The 13,769-nt window shown below is 44.2% G+C and overlaps 1 protein-coding gene across 1 annotated transcript in view; it reads left to right on the forward strand.

Annotated features, from left to right (window-relative positions):
* Nucleotides 1-4,165: 4,165 nt before the first annotated feature.
* Nucleotides 4,166-13,769, forward strand: part of CTNNA2 (catenin alpha 2) — a 653,992-nt gene continuing 644,388 nt past the window's right edge. The window contains exon 1 of the mRNA XM_081960368.1: nucleotides 4,166-4,185. The gene's annotated coding sequence lies outside the window, so the exon portion shown is untranslated. The remainder of the gene's footprint in view (nucleotides 4,186-13,769) is intronic.

The raw sequence follows: 13,769 nt of genomic DNA on the forward strand, positions 1-13,769 counted from the left end.
ACCCATCCTTCTCTCCCTATTACGATAAAAAAAATCCTTTTCTTTTTGTGACGTTCTGCGGAATCAGATCATACTTTATTAAAGCAAATCATCTAACCACGTGCCCCATTGGAGCAGATGGGAAAGGACTATATTTTGCTTCATCTTGTTTTCTCTATGATGAACATTGCATTAAGGCAGGCAGCTTGCTTTTCTTTTCGCGTGAAAAGTTGACTACATAAAAATTATACTCCTTCGTTTGAGGGGAAAAAAAGATGATTTCATCCGATACTATTGCAGTTGAAATATTATGAATTTCTTTCATGTCTGTCTATCTGTCTGTCTCTGTCTGTCTGTCTGTCTGTCTGTCTGTCTGTCTGTCTGTCTGTCTCTCTCTCTCTCTCTGTGTGTGTGTGTGTGTGTATCTCTCTGTCTATCATCTATCCATCTATCTATCATCTATCTATCTATCTATCTATCTATCTATCTATCTATCTATCTATCTATCTATCATCTATATACGTATCTATCTATCTAATATTTCTGTCATCTGTCTCTTTCTGCCTATCTCTCTGTCTCTGTAGCTATCTCAGGTCCATTTCTATTTTTAAGATTTAAAGCACAAGGAAAAGAAAACTCTGAAAGACAAATACATTAGAGATCCTAAATTGGAGAAAAAAACACAATCCAGGTAAACATCCTCCGTGGAAATCCAAATGTTTACTTATTTTTTCCCCTCTCTTCAGTATGCATGTAATCGATACCTAATCTGTCCTTTGAACCTCTCCAATCTGTGTCGAAAGCCATTGCACATTTAGTCTGCTTTCCTTGTCTAAAGCACCAGAAAGTAGGACAAGAAGCAATGGATGGGAACTAATCAAGGAGGGAACCAATCTAGAACTGAGGAGAAATGTTGGACTTGCCTCCAGAAGATGTAGGTGCTCCAACACCGGAGGTTTTTAAGAAGAGATTGGACGGTCATTTGTCGGAAATAGTATAGGGTTTCGTGCTTGAGCAGGGAGTTGGCCTAGAAGACCTCCAAGGTCCCTTCCTACTCTGTTATTCATCTTCTTCTTCATCCTGTTCTATGTCATCCTCTTCTTGTTGTTCATCTTCATCCTCTTCTACTTTATCCTCTTCCTCATCACCATCTTCTTCTTCATCCTCTTCATCCACTTCATCATCATCTTCATCATCCTATTTTGTCCTCCTATATTTCATCCTCTTCATTTTCTTCTTCATCACCATCTTCTTCTTCATCATCCTCTTCCTCCTCTTCATCTTCCTCTTCTACTCCATCCTCTTCTTCTTCATCCCCTTATCCCACAATAAGACTAAATTATCCTTGCACTTGTATCCCCAGCTGCCAGGACTCACATAGGTGCTACCTCTAAAATGGACATTCCACCTCATCATCCCTGACCCTTTCCATTAGCAAATATTGGCTGGCTGAAATCTCTCTATCTCTCTCTCTTCCTCTCCCTCTCCCCCCCCCTCTCTCTCTCCCTCCCTCCATCCCTCTCTCTCTCTCTGTCTGTCTCTCTCTATCCTGTTGTTATTTAAAGCAAACAAGTAAAAGAGATCATGGGCCTGACGTGAAATAATTCCAAGTAATAAGGTCATGCATTCAAGGGGAATGACTTAATACACAATTATGAGCCCTTAAGCCTCCACTGTCATCCCAAGGTTTTAAAATGGTGCAGGCCTGCCTCTTGCATCAAAAATGCATTTTGATCATTAGCAGAACAGAAAAGGTCAGGAAGAATTGGGATAGAGAAAGAGGACAAGCAAAACCCAAATCTCATAGCGGGATAATTTAAGAGGTGCTTTTTTAAAAAAATAAAAATTAAAAATAGAGCAGATTTGTAGGGATCAAATCTACAGATGCAGAATCCAGAGATTGCTGCCGCTTTTAATGAAAATGGCGATGATGTGGGGCATAACGAGGGGTGGAATTCAAATAATTTAACAACCGGTTCTCCACCCTAACGATTTCTTCCAACAATCAGTTCACCAAACTGCTTCTCCCGAAGTGGTGCCAACTGGCTGAATCCCACCACCGGGCATAAAACAGGTAGTCCTAGGCATATTATGACCACGATTGAGCCCAAAATCTCTGCTGCTCAGCGAGACTGCTGTCGAAGGGGTTTTGCTCCATTTTATGACCTTTCTTGCCATGATGCTTATTGAATCACTGCAGTTGGGAATTCAGTAACACGGTCGTTAATTGAAACTGGCTTCTCCATTGATTCGGTTTGTCAGAAGGCAGCCAAAAAAGGGATCGTTTTACCCCGGGATATTGCAACTGTCATAAATATGAGTCAGTTGCCAAACCTCCGAATTTTGATCATGTGACCATAGGGATGCTGAACAGAACAGAATAACAGAAGTGGAAGGGACCTCGGAGGTCTTCTAATCCAGCCAACTGCTCAAGTGGGAGATCCTATCCTATTTCAGACGGGCGATTGTCCAGTCTCTTCAAAACTTCACGTTTTGGAGCATTTACAACTTCTGAAAAGGTAGTTGGCTAGGAGAGATGGTGTCCACTGGAACAGAAACATTAGATCTCACTTGGAACAGGGGACTTTGTTAAGATATTTCCATTTAGTCGCTGGAACAGTGAGGATGTCCTGTGAGGCAAAACACGCAGTTGTGGTTGATTAGTACCAGAGCCCTGGCTCCTGCCTGTGCTGTGATTGGCTGCTGTGGGTGTGGAGGGGGAGTTTCCCATTTTTCCCGCCTTTTTATTCTGTGGGCTCTGCGATTTACCTCATGATGTTAGTGATGCGCCTGGCTATCTTGTTTGCTCTAAATATCGATGTTAAATATATTTATTGATGTGAAACTACAAGCTTGTGTCAGCGTCTCTGACTCCTCTTGGACACCGGCCACGCAATTCCCTAACAGACCTTAAGGGAAGGATGGCTGGTTGCCACTACAACAGTGGCTGACATCAAAAATCCAACGGACACTACTGAATTAACTGTTGTGTGGGGATGAAGGGAACTCAGTAAGAAAAGCAGGGATCTTGTGTTGTCATTTCAGCCCCTGGGTTGCAACATGCATGGATAAATCCAAAGGCCTTGCTGAGAAGCTGTAATGGAGATAATAGGGCAGACTTAGTCTCACACACAACAATGGCAATATTACTTGGACATATACCGCTTCAGAGGGCTTCATAGCCCTCTCTAAGCGGTTAACAGACTCAGCCTATTGCCCACAACAATCTGGAAGGATGGAGGACTGAGTCAATCTTGAGTGGTCAGGATCAATTTCAATTTCAATTTATTTAATTTGTTAGCCGCTCCCTCTCCACAAGGGACTCGGGGCTCGATCGAACTGATGGCAGTGGGCAGAGTTAGCCTGCAATACTGCATTCTGACCACTCCATCACCAGGAAGACGAATGGGAAAGGGAATAAGAGGGAAAGGAAGGGAGGGAGGGAGGGAGGGAGGGAGGGAAGGAAGGAAGGAAGGAAGGAAGGAAGGACGGACGGAAGGACGGAAGGACAGACAGCAATAGCGCTTGGACTTAAATGCCACTTCATCGTGCTTTCCAGCCCTCTCTAAATGGTTCACAGAGTAAGCCTATTGCCCCCAACAATCTGGGTCCACATTTTATCGACCTCGGAAAGATGGAAGGCTGAGTCAACCTCAGTAAGAACAATCAATCAAGGGCATGTCGGGGAGTGCGGCGGGGAATAAGAGGTTGTCAGGAATAGCTAGAATACCATTCTCTACATTATGAGTAAGTTTGTGTTCTCCACATTTGCTAGACTTCAATTCCCATAAGCTTGAGCCATTGGAGCCATTGACCGGGCATGATTTTTTTGATGGCTCTCAAGGCAGTTGGATTGGATCTGACTCAGAGATAAAATGTCACAAATGAAAGAGATGATGGAGGTAAGGAAGCTATTATGTGTGACAGATGGATTTACCATATGTACTATGTAATTAACCCCTTGCAGGCCAGATGATGGAAATCCTGGTCTGCAGCAACCAGCCGCCTGAAGGCCACGGTGACTCAACGGCTTTCTAGATTCCTGCCCATTTGTGGCAGATTCTAGTAAAAAATATTGCACCCCCCCTCTTTGGGCGGCGATTTTGTTCACGCGATAAACCACATCAGGAAAAGAGACTTTGCGCCAGATATTCTGCATGCTTCAACACGCATCTGATAAGAGGAACTTGGCAATATCTTGAAAAAGTAAGTGAACGTTAAAATGATGTTGACATCTTCAAAATTGCAATCCAAGATAAAGAAATGTTCTCATGGTCTTCACACAACCCCCACAAAAAAAGCAACAACAATTTTCCTTCCATTTGCAAACTTTACAATGCAGGTACCTTTAGAATAGGATAGGATAGGATAGGATAGGATAGGATAGGATAGGATAGGATAGGACAGAATAGGACAGAATAGGACAGAATAGGACAGAATAGGACAGAATACAAGAGAATTCTTTATTGGCCAAATGTGATTGGATATATAAGGAATTTGTCTTTGGTGCATATGCTCTCAGTGTACATAAAAGATGAGATATATGCATCATGAATCATAAGGTACAGCACTTAATGAGAGTCATAGGGTACAAATGAGCAATCAAATCATACTAGGAAACAATAAATATAAATCATAAGGATACAAACAACAAAGTTACAGTCCTGCAGTCATAAGTGGGAGGAGATGGGAGATAGGAACGATGAGAAGATTAATAGTAATAGTAATGCAGACTTAGTAAATAGCTTGACAGTGGCGAGGGAATGATTTGTTTATCAGAGTGATGGCGTTTGGGAAATAACTGTCCTTGTATCAAGTTGTCCTGGTGTGCAGTGCTCTATAGCATCGTTTTGAGGGTAGCAGTTGAAACAATTTATGTCCAGGATGCGAGGGGTCTGTAGATATTTTCACTGCCCTCTTTTTGACTCGTGCAGTGTGTACAGGTCCTCAATGGAAGGCAGGTAGGCAGCCATTGTTTTTTCTGCAGTTCTGATTATCCTCTGAAGTCCGTGTCTGTCTTGTTGGGGTGCAGAACCAAACCAGACAGTTATGGAGGTGCAGATGACAAGACTCAAGAATTCCTCTGTAGAACAGAATCAGCAGGTCTTAGGGCAGTTTGGGCTTCCTGAGTTGGTGCAGAAAGAACATTCTTTTTTGTGCTTTTTTCATGACATTTTGGATGTTAGATGTCCATTTTAAGTTTTGAGAAATGGATAGAACCCAGAAACCTGAAGGTCTCTACTGTTGATACTCTGTTGTCTAGTATTGTAAGAGCTGGTAGTATTGGAGAGTTTCTCCTAAAGTCTACCCACCATTAAACAAGCTTCTCCAAAGATGAATCCAGAACTAGAACCCAGAAAGACACACACACACACACACAAACACAAACACACACACACACACACACACACACACACAATGTGACAAACATACAAAGACTGCAGTAGTGTGACTTTTCCAAGTACGTCTGAGGCTGAATGACTTAGACAAGCAAAGTAACGGTTTCTAATTCAGGAAATTTACAATTAGATGTTGCACATTTTTAGCATACCATTTTGCATATTTTTTTTTAGCAAAGCTGAATTGACTTGGGGAAAATGCCTTTATTAATAAATATCCTTGTCATCTCTGCAGCTCTCTAGGTACAATAACACGCTGGGCATAAAGCTAATCTTTGGAAATGTGTTCTGAAGACGATGCAGTCTGACCAACTTTCTGGGTTGGTGACAGAGACAGATTCCTACCGGTTCGTAACAGTTTGGCTGAGTAGGTAGAAGCTCGGCCTGCCACACCCCCGAACCGGTTCTAAATAAACATAATAAAGGATAATATTTTTATCTCTGGGTTGAATTGTGGGGTCCTTGGTGCTCTCTGCACTTGGCTGCTTTCTGGAGATGTTTTATCAGTGCTACTCCACACTATACCCCTGATGATGTGACCTAGTTTGGTAATGAAACATCTGCAAGAAAACAACCAAGCTCAGAGAGCACCAAGGACAACAAAATATGCAATATGAATATTTTATCCAATAGTAGCAAAATGCACCTTTCTCAAAAATATGTTTAATCCAAATGATCTACAGGTAGTCCTCGAGTTACGATAACAATGGAGCCCAAAATTTCTGTTGCTAAGTGAGAAAGTTGTTAAGTGAGTTTTGCCCCATTTTACAACCTTTCTCGCTGCTGTCGTTAAGTGAGTCATGGCAATTGTTAAGTTAGTAACACGGTTTAACCCGGGCTTCCCCCTTGACTTTACTTGTCACAAGGTCACAAAAGGCGATCACATGACCCCCCAGGGATGGGTGTGCAACTGTCACTATTGCCGGTTCGCTCACGGCCAAATATGAAGCAGTTGACAAGCATCTTAATTTCGAGCACATGACCATGGCATTGCTGCAATGGTCATAAGGGTGAAAAAATGATCATAAGTTGCTTTTTTTCAGTGCCGTTGTAACTTTGAACGGTCACTAAACGAACTGTTGTGAGTTGAGGACTATCTGCGTTCCTTATTAAATGGAAAAGAATTCCTTTGCTGGCATTTTTGTATCGCTGCTGTTTTCTCTTCTTGCTACAGAGAATATTGTGAGGCTGATGATGGTTGGGAAAAATCTTGTTCAGTTCAAGGCACTGCCTACGATTTGATAATTAACAAATGTCACTCTGCTCTCTCACTTCAGCAGGCCACCTCCCCAGGGATGAAGTTGTGCTGTCCTGATATCCATAAATTATAGCATGTGAAAAATTCTAACCATGCATACTGTTAGCCCACCAGAACCAGTGGTGGGATTCAGCCGGTTCGGGAGAAGCAGTTTTCACAAATACTTTTGGCTCATCGGTTGTCGGTGCTCCCAAAGTTGAAATGGTTTCAGTTTTGGAAACCTAGTGATCAGCTTGATATCTATGGAGATTCTCAGTCACCCAAGTCACGGTTGTCCCAAAGGTGCTTTTTCAAGAGGCAACTGGGTTTTCTGTGTTTTCTTTAAAGCAGTTTCACTTCCCAGCCAAGAAGCTTCTTCAGTTCTGCTGAAGAAGTCCAGTTGCCTCTTGAAAAAGTCCAGTTGCCTCTTGAAAAAGTCCAGTTGCCTCTTGAAAAAGCACCTTTGGGAAATTTATCAGCTTGACTTTTTTGAAATGTTGGACACACCAACACGACACACCAACAACCGTGGCCTCCTTAGTTCTAGCCATGCATACTGTTAGCGCACCAGAACCAGTGGTAGGATTCAGCCAGTTCGGGGCGGTTTAGGCGAAGCGGTTGCTAAATTATTGGCTGGCTCCATCCCTTCCTGCACCGCCCCTTCCAGGAGTCCCCACACACCCCGTTTTGGCTCCCAGGTAAGTGCAGGAAGGCCTACTAGGCCCAAAATGGGGTGTGGAGGTGATGGCTCCCCACCCGTGGCCCCTTTTGGCTCCTTTCCTGGAGTTTTGAAATTTGGCAAGGACAATGCAGAATCCAGAGGGCATTGGTCTCCTTCTGCATTGATAGCTGCCTTACAGATCTTGCCAATGAAATTCTGTTAAAATTCAAGAAATCCCTGCCAGCCTGACTTTGTCTTTGCACCCGATAAATCCTTACGTTGTGTCAAGCTGACTTAAACCAGCAAAATCTGGAACGCTGCCCGTTCACTCGACTCAATCCGTTAAAATGTAAAAAGATAATGGATAATATTTGACCAAGAGAAGAAATCGGTAGAACTCTTACAAGTTTCACTGCTTTGGCATAGCATTGGGTGAGCGAGTGAAATGTGTATGTCAGCGTTCTGCCATGCTGTACATTTCCTGGCTGCCTCAAAAAAGCACCAGATGTGTTCACAACTGCCCTTTCCTTCTAATTTTATAGTGATGTCTGCTTAATTTTTAACAATGTAGTATCTATTTTTATAAAGTGAGGGTGACATACCGCAGGGATTTAACAGCTGCTTCAGAGGAGGATGTCAGGTCATTAGCCAAATGTTGCTGATTAAAAAAAAGAAGCAAATGAAAGTGTGCTTCTTTGGGGATGTCGTTTAACAGAAAGAAAGAAAAAGAAAGACAGACAGAAAGAAAGAAAGACAGAAAGAAACACAAAGAAAGGGGAGAGAAAAGGAAGGAAGGAAAGAAAGAAAGGAAGGAAGGAAGGAAGGAAGGAAGGGGAGAGAGAAGGAAAGAGAAAGAAAGAAAGAAAGAAAGAAAGAAAGAAAGAAAGAAAGAAAGAAAGAAAGAAGAAAAGAAGGTGAAAGAGAAGGAAATGAAGGAAGGAAAGAAAGAAGGAAAGAAAGGGGAGAGAGGAAAGAAAGGAAGGGGAGAGAGAAAGGAAGGAAGGGGAGAGAGAAGGAAAGAAAGAAAGAGAAGTAAAGAAGGGGAGAGAAGAAAAGAAAGGAAGAAAGGGGAAAGAGAAGGGAAAGAAAGAAAGAAAGAAAGAAAGAAAGAAAGAAAGAAAGAAAGAAAGAAAGGAGAAAGAAGGATGGAAAGAAAGGGAAGAGAGAAGGGAAGGAAGGAAGGGGAGTGAAAAGGAAATAAACAAAGGGGAGAGAGAAGGAAAGGAAGAGAGAGAGAGAGAGGGAGAGAGAGAGAGAAGGAAAGAAAGAGAGAGAGAGAGAGAAGGGATGGAGGGAGGGAGAATGGTTGGGTCAATGGTGTCCAGCTCAGTTGTCAGAGCATCATCTCACCACTTGTATACTATCAACTAGCTTATTGGGCTGGAAAGAATAAAAGCCACAATAAAGATCTGGAAAAGAGTAATGAACCATTGTGGAACATCCAGAGGTTTGGATGATGTCAAGATCAAGACAGTTTTCAAGGAGGAAGCCAGATTTTCTGCTTTTGTTTTTTTGTTTTTACAAAAAGACACACAAACATCTGGGCCAATCACCAGGAGATGGTGAGTTCTATTTCCGCCTTAGGCATGAAAGTCGACTGGGTGACTTTGGGCCAATCACCAGGACATGGTGAGTTCACCATAATGTGGTTATTATATTTGAGGTCACCAGGCTCAAGGCTGACTCAGCCTTCCATCCTTCCGAGGTGGGTAAAATTGGAATCCAAATTGGTGTGTGTGTGTGTGTTGTATTTGTGCTGATAAATAAATAAATAAATAAAGGGAGACTAGTATAGATCTATTTCAAGCTATTTAGCTCTAAATAGCTTGAAATAGATCTATACTAGTCTCCCTTTATTTATTTATCAGCACAAATATAACACAAATATAAAAAGGCAACATTAAAAATAAAAAATATGGTTTTCTGCCTGGATGGTTTTCTGTAATGAGCTGAAGGATAGAAAGGGGGAGTAGTGAGCTTCCTCCCATATTTGGGCATACCAGGGGTTGTAACACAAATACATATATATATGTGGCATCCCATTCCTAATCCATAGGGTTCAATATGATGTCGGTCTACCCTTTGCAGCTATAACAGCTTCAACTCTTCTGGGAAGGCTCTCCACAAGGTTTAGGAGTGTGTTTATGGGAATTTTTGACCATTCATCCAGAATTTGCATTTGTGAGGTCACACACTGGTGTCGGACGAGTTTACGTGGCCTACCGCTTCGTGGCTGAGTTGCTGTCATTCCCAAACACTTCCACGTTCTTATAATACAGCTGACAGTTGACTGTGGAATGTTTAGGAGCGAGGAAATTTCACGACTGGATTTGTTGCATAGGTGGCATCCTATCACAGTTCCACGCTGGAGTTCGCTGAGCTCCTGAGAGCGACCCCTTCTTTCACAAATGTTTGTAAAAACAGTCTGCATGCCTAGGGACTTGATTTTATACACCTGTGGCCATGGAAGTGATGGGAACACCTGGTTCTGATGATTTGGATGGGTGAGCGAATACTGGGGGTAAGACCCCCCCTAACACCCCTCGGGTTGTGTCTTCTGTTAAAATACAGCCTGTTGTGCCTGAAAATGGCTTCTACTGTACTGCCGTAAAATTGCTTCTACTGTACAGCGCAGTGGAGTTGCCATGGTAACGGCTTCACAGTACTCCACAAGGAGGCTCCTCTGGTAAGGGGGAAAATCCAACATTAGAAATTACATTTGGCCCGGACATTTTCCCCCTATAATTAAATATCCAGGCAAGGCCGGATTGTCAGCTAGTATATCAATATTTTCTGTTCCAAATGACCTCAAACGCAATCATCACTCACGCATTAGAGTGACCTTGGATCAGTTCTTCTTCCTCAGCCTGACTCAACATTCAGGGTTGTCTTGGGAATACAAAGTGGAGGAAAAACACGCCAGCTAGCCTTCGGTGGAAGGCTAAAATTAAATGAAATAACCGCTTTGTATCACTGCTGCATGCAAATCACACTCCCGCTGAGCTGCATTAGAGCCCAGTCATTTGTAAACAAAGCAGAAAGAATCCTGAGCAGACTTGACTTTGCTAAACAATTTTGCACCGTCTTGGTTAAACAGGGAAATGAAATGTAGAATTCCACAGCTTACAAAAGGAATCTTATTTTCGCTATGGGGTCTGTTGTGTCCACACACCCATTAAGAGGGGGGGGGAAGGTGTGACCATTTAACACAGAGAGAAAGAGAGAGAAACTCTGCGGCTATAGCATTCGTGGCTTTGCACTGTTTTGTGTTCCCGTCAGTGGTGGGGTTCAAATAATTTAACAACTGGTTCTCTGCCCTAATGACTGACTGAGTAGGCAAGGGGATGGTGGACATAGCCAGGGGGTGAGATAGGCAGCACTAGGCCTCCTGCATCCCCTGGGAGCCAAAATGGGCTGTGGGGGGGGGAGCCACTGCCACCATGCCCTATTTTGGGTCTAGGAGGTCTTCCTGCAGCCACTTGGCAGCAAAAACGGGCAATGGGGGGTTCACACCGGCCCCCCACATCTGCTTTGGGCCTAGTAGACCTCCCTGCACTTACTTGGGAGCCAAAACGGGGTGTGTGGGGACTCCTGGAAGGGGCGGTGCAGGAAGGGAGGGAGACAGCCAGTAATTTAGCAACCGCTTCGCCTAAACCGCCCCGAACTGGCTGAATCCCACCACTGGTTCTGTTGTGTATGCCTGGTTAGAACTAAGGAGGCCACGGTTGTTGGTGTGTCGTGTTGGTGTGTCCAACATTTCAAAAAAGTCAGGCTGATAAATTTCCCAAAGGTGCTTTTTCAAGAGGCAACTGGACTTTTTCAAGAGGCAACTGGACTTTTTCAAGAGGCAACTGGACTTCTTCAGCAGAACTGAAGAAGCTTCTTGGCTGGGAAGTGAAACTGCTTTAAAGAAAACACAGAAAACCCAGTTGCCTCTTGAAAAAGCACCTTTGGGACAACCGTGACTTGGGTGACTGAGAATCTCCATAGATATCAAGCTGATCACTAGGTTTCCAAAACTGAAACCATTTCAACTGTGGGAGCACCGACAACCGATGAGCCAAAAGTATTTGTGAAAACTCTTATTTCCATTTAAACAATCTGAATGGACAAACAGTGAGGGAAACGAAGGGAAAAACATTAGGGGCAGGTAGTCTTAATTGTCAGGTCCCTATCGAGCAAAAATATTTTCTTGAAGAACCTTGGTAGAGGGGTGAAAATTTGCACTAATGGCAGATTAATGTCCAATTTCTCCAACCCATTTGTTCAACCCAACCAACAATTGTGTACTTGGCACAGTCAAAGGCTGTGGATCGGTTTGTCTCCAGAAGTTGTGAGTGCTCCATCACTGGAGGTTTTCAGAAAGAGACTGGACAGTTATTTGTCTGGAATGGTTTAGGATCCCCTGCTTGAGCATGGGGTTGGACTAGAAGACCTCCAAGGTCCCTTCCTACCAGGAGTGAAATGCTATCAGTTTGGGCCAGTTCGCCCAGACCGGTAGTAAAAAACGCTTTAAAAAGTTTTAAAAAAAACATTCTGATGATCAGCTGTGCCTCCCGATTGTTGGAATTTTTTTTTACTTTTTTAAAACATTTTTTACTATCTATTCACCTGAACCAGTTGTAAGAAAAAATGCTTTAAAAAAGTTTTTTAAAAAGTTCGGCTATGCCTGATTGTCTATGAGGTTCCTGCTTGTTGCAGGGGGCCGTTTTGTGTGAAGTCCAGCTGCTTTTACATTGTGTGTGAGTCAGTTGTGCAGCTTTTGTGCTATTTTTGTGTAAAGTATAATAGTTGGTTTTTGAGCTCTCTGTGACTCTGTGAGGTTCCTGCTTGTTGCAAGGGACATTTTGTGTGAAGTCCAGCTGCTTTTACATTGTGACGTCGACTTGGCCATGACCGCCCACCCAGTCACATGACCACCAAGCCATGCCCCCGGTCATATGACTACCAAGCCATGCCCACCCGGTCACATGACCACCAAGCCACACCCACCTGGTCACATGACCACCAAGCCATGCCCGCCTAGTTATATGACTACCAAGTCACACCTACCTGGTCACATGACCAAGACACACCCGCCCGCTCATATGTCTACCAAGCCACACCCACCTGGTCACATGACTACCAAGCCATGCCCGCCAAGTTATATGACTACCAAGCCACACCCACCTGGTCACATGACCACTAAGCCATGCCCGCCTCGTTATATGACTACCAAGTCACACCTACCTGGTCACATGACCAAGACACACCCGCCCGCTCATATGTCTACCAAGCCACACCCACCTGGTCACATGACCACCAAGCCATGCCCGCCTAGTTATATGACTACCAAGTCACACCTACCTGGTCACATGACCAAGACACACCCGCCCGCTCATATGTCTACCAAGCCACACCCACCTGGTCACATGACCACCAAGCCATGCCCGCCTAGTTATATGACTACCAAGTCACACCTACCTGGTCACATGACCAAGACACACCCGCCCGCTCATATGTCTACCAAGCCACACCCACCTGGTCACATGACCACCAAGCCATGCCCGCCTAGTTATATGACTACCAAGTCACACCTACCTGGTCACATGACCAAGACACACCCGCCCACTCATATGACTACCAAGCCACACCCACCTGGTCACATGACCACCACGCCATGCCCGCCAAGTTATATGACTACCAAGCCACACCCACCTGGTCACATGACCACCAAGCCATGCCCGCCTAGTTATATGACTACCAAGTCACACCTACCTGGTTACATGACCAAGACACACCCGCCCGCTCATATGTCTACCAAGCCACACCCACCTGGTCACATGACCACCAAGCCATGCCCGCCTAGTTATATGACTACCAAGTCACACCTACCTGGTCACATGACCAAGACACACCCGCCCGCTCATATGACTACCAAGCCACACCCACCTGGTCACATGACCACCAAGCCATGCCCGCCTAGTTATATGACTACCAAGTCACACCTACCTGGTCACATGACCAAGACACACCCGCCCGCTCATATGACTACCAAGCCACACCCACCTGGTCACATGACCACCAAGCCATGCCCGCCTAGTTATATGACTACCAAGTCACACCTACCTGGTCACATGACCAAGACACACCCGCCCGCTCATATGACTACCAAGCCACACCCACCTGGTCACATGACCACCAAGCCATGCCCGCCTAGTTATATGACTACCAAGTCACACCTACCTGGTCACATGACCAAGACACACCTGCCCGCTCATATGACTACCAAGCCACACCCACCTGGTCACATGACCACCAAGCCACGCCCACAGAACCGGTAGGGAAAATTTTTGAATTTCACCACTGCTTCCAACTGTAAGACAATTATTCTGTTATTCTGTAAGACAAACAGGTGTACATGCAGATCAATTCAGACGTTCTAAAGCCAAGCAATTCACATGATAATCTGTTTTTTGTGGGGGGGGGAAACACTTTTTTTTTGCTGAGATTA

This window comes from Natrix helvetica (assembly GCF_964273705.1).
Source record: "Natrix helvetica genome assembly, chromosome: 7".
Lineage (NCBI taxonomy): Eukaryota > Metazoa > Chordata > Lepidosauria > Squamata > Natricidae > Natrix > Natrix helvetica.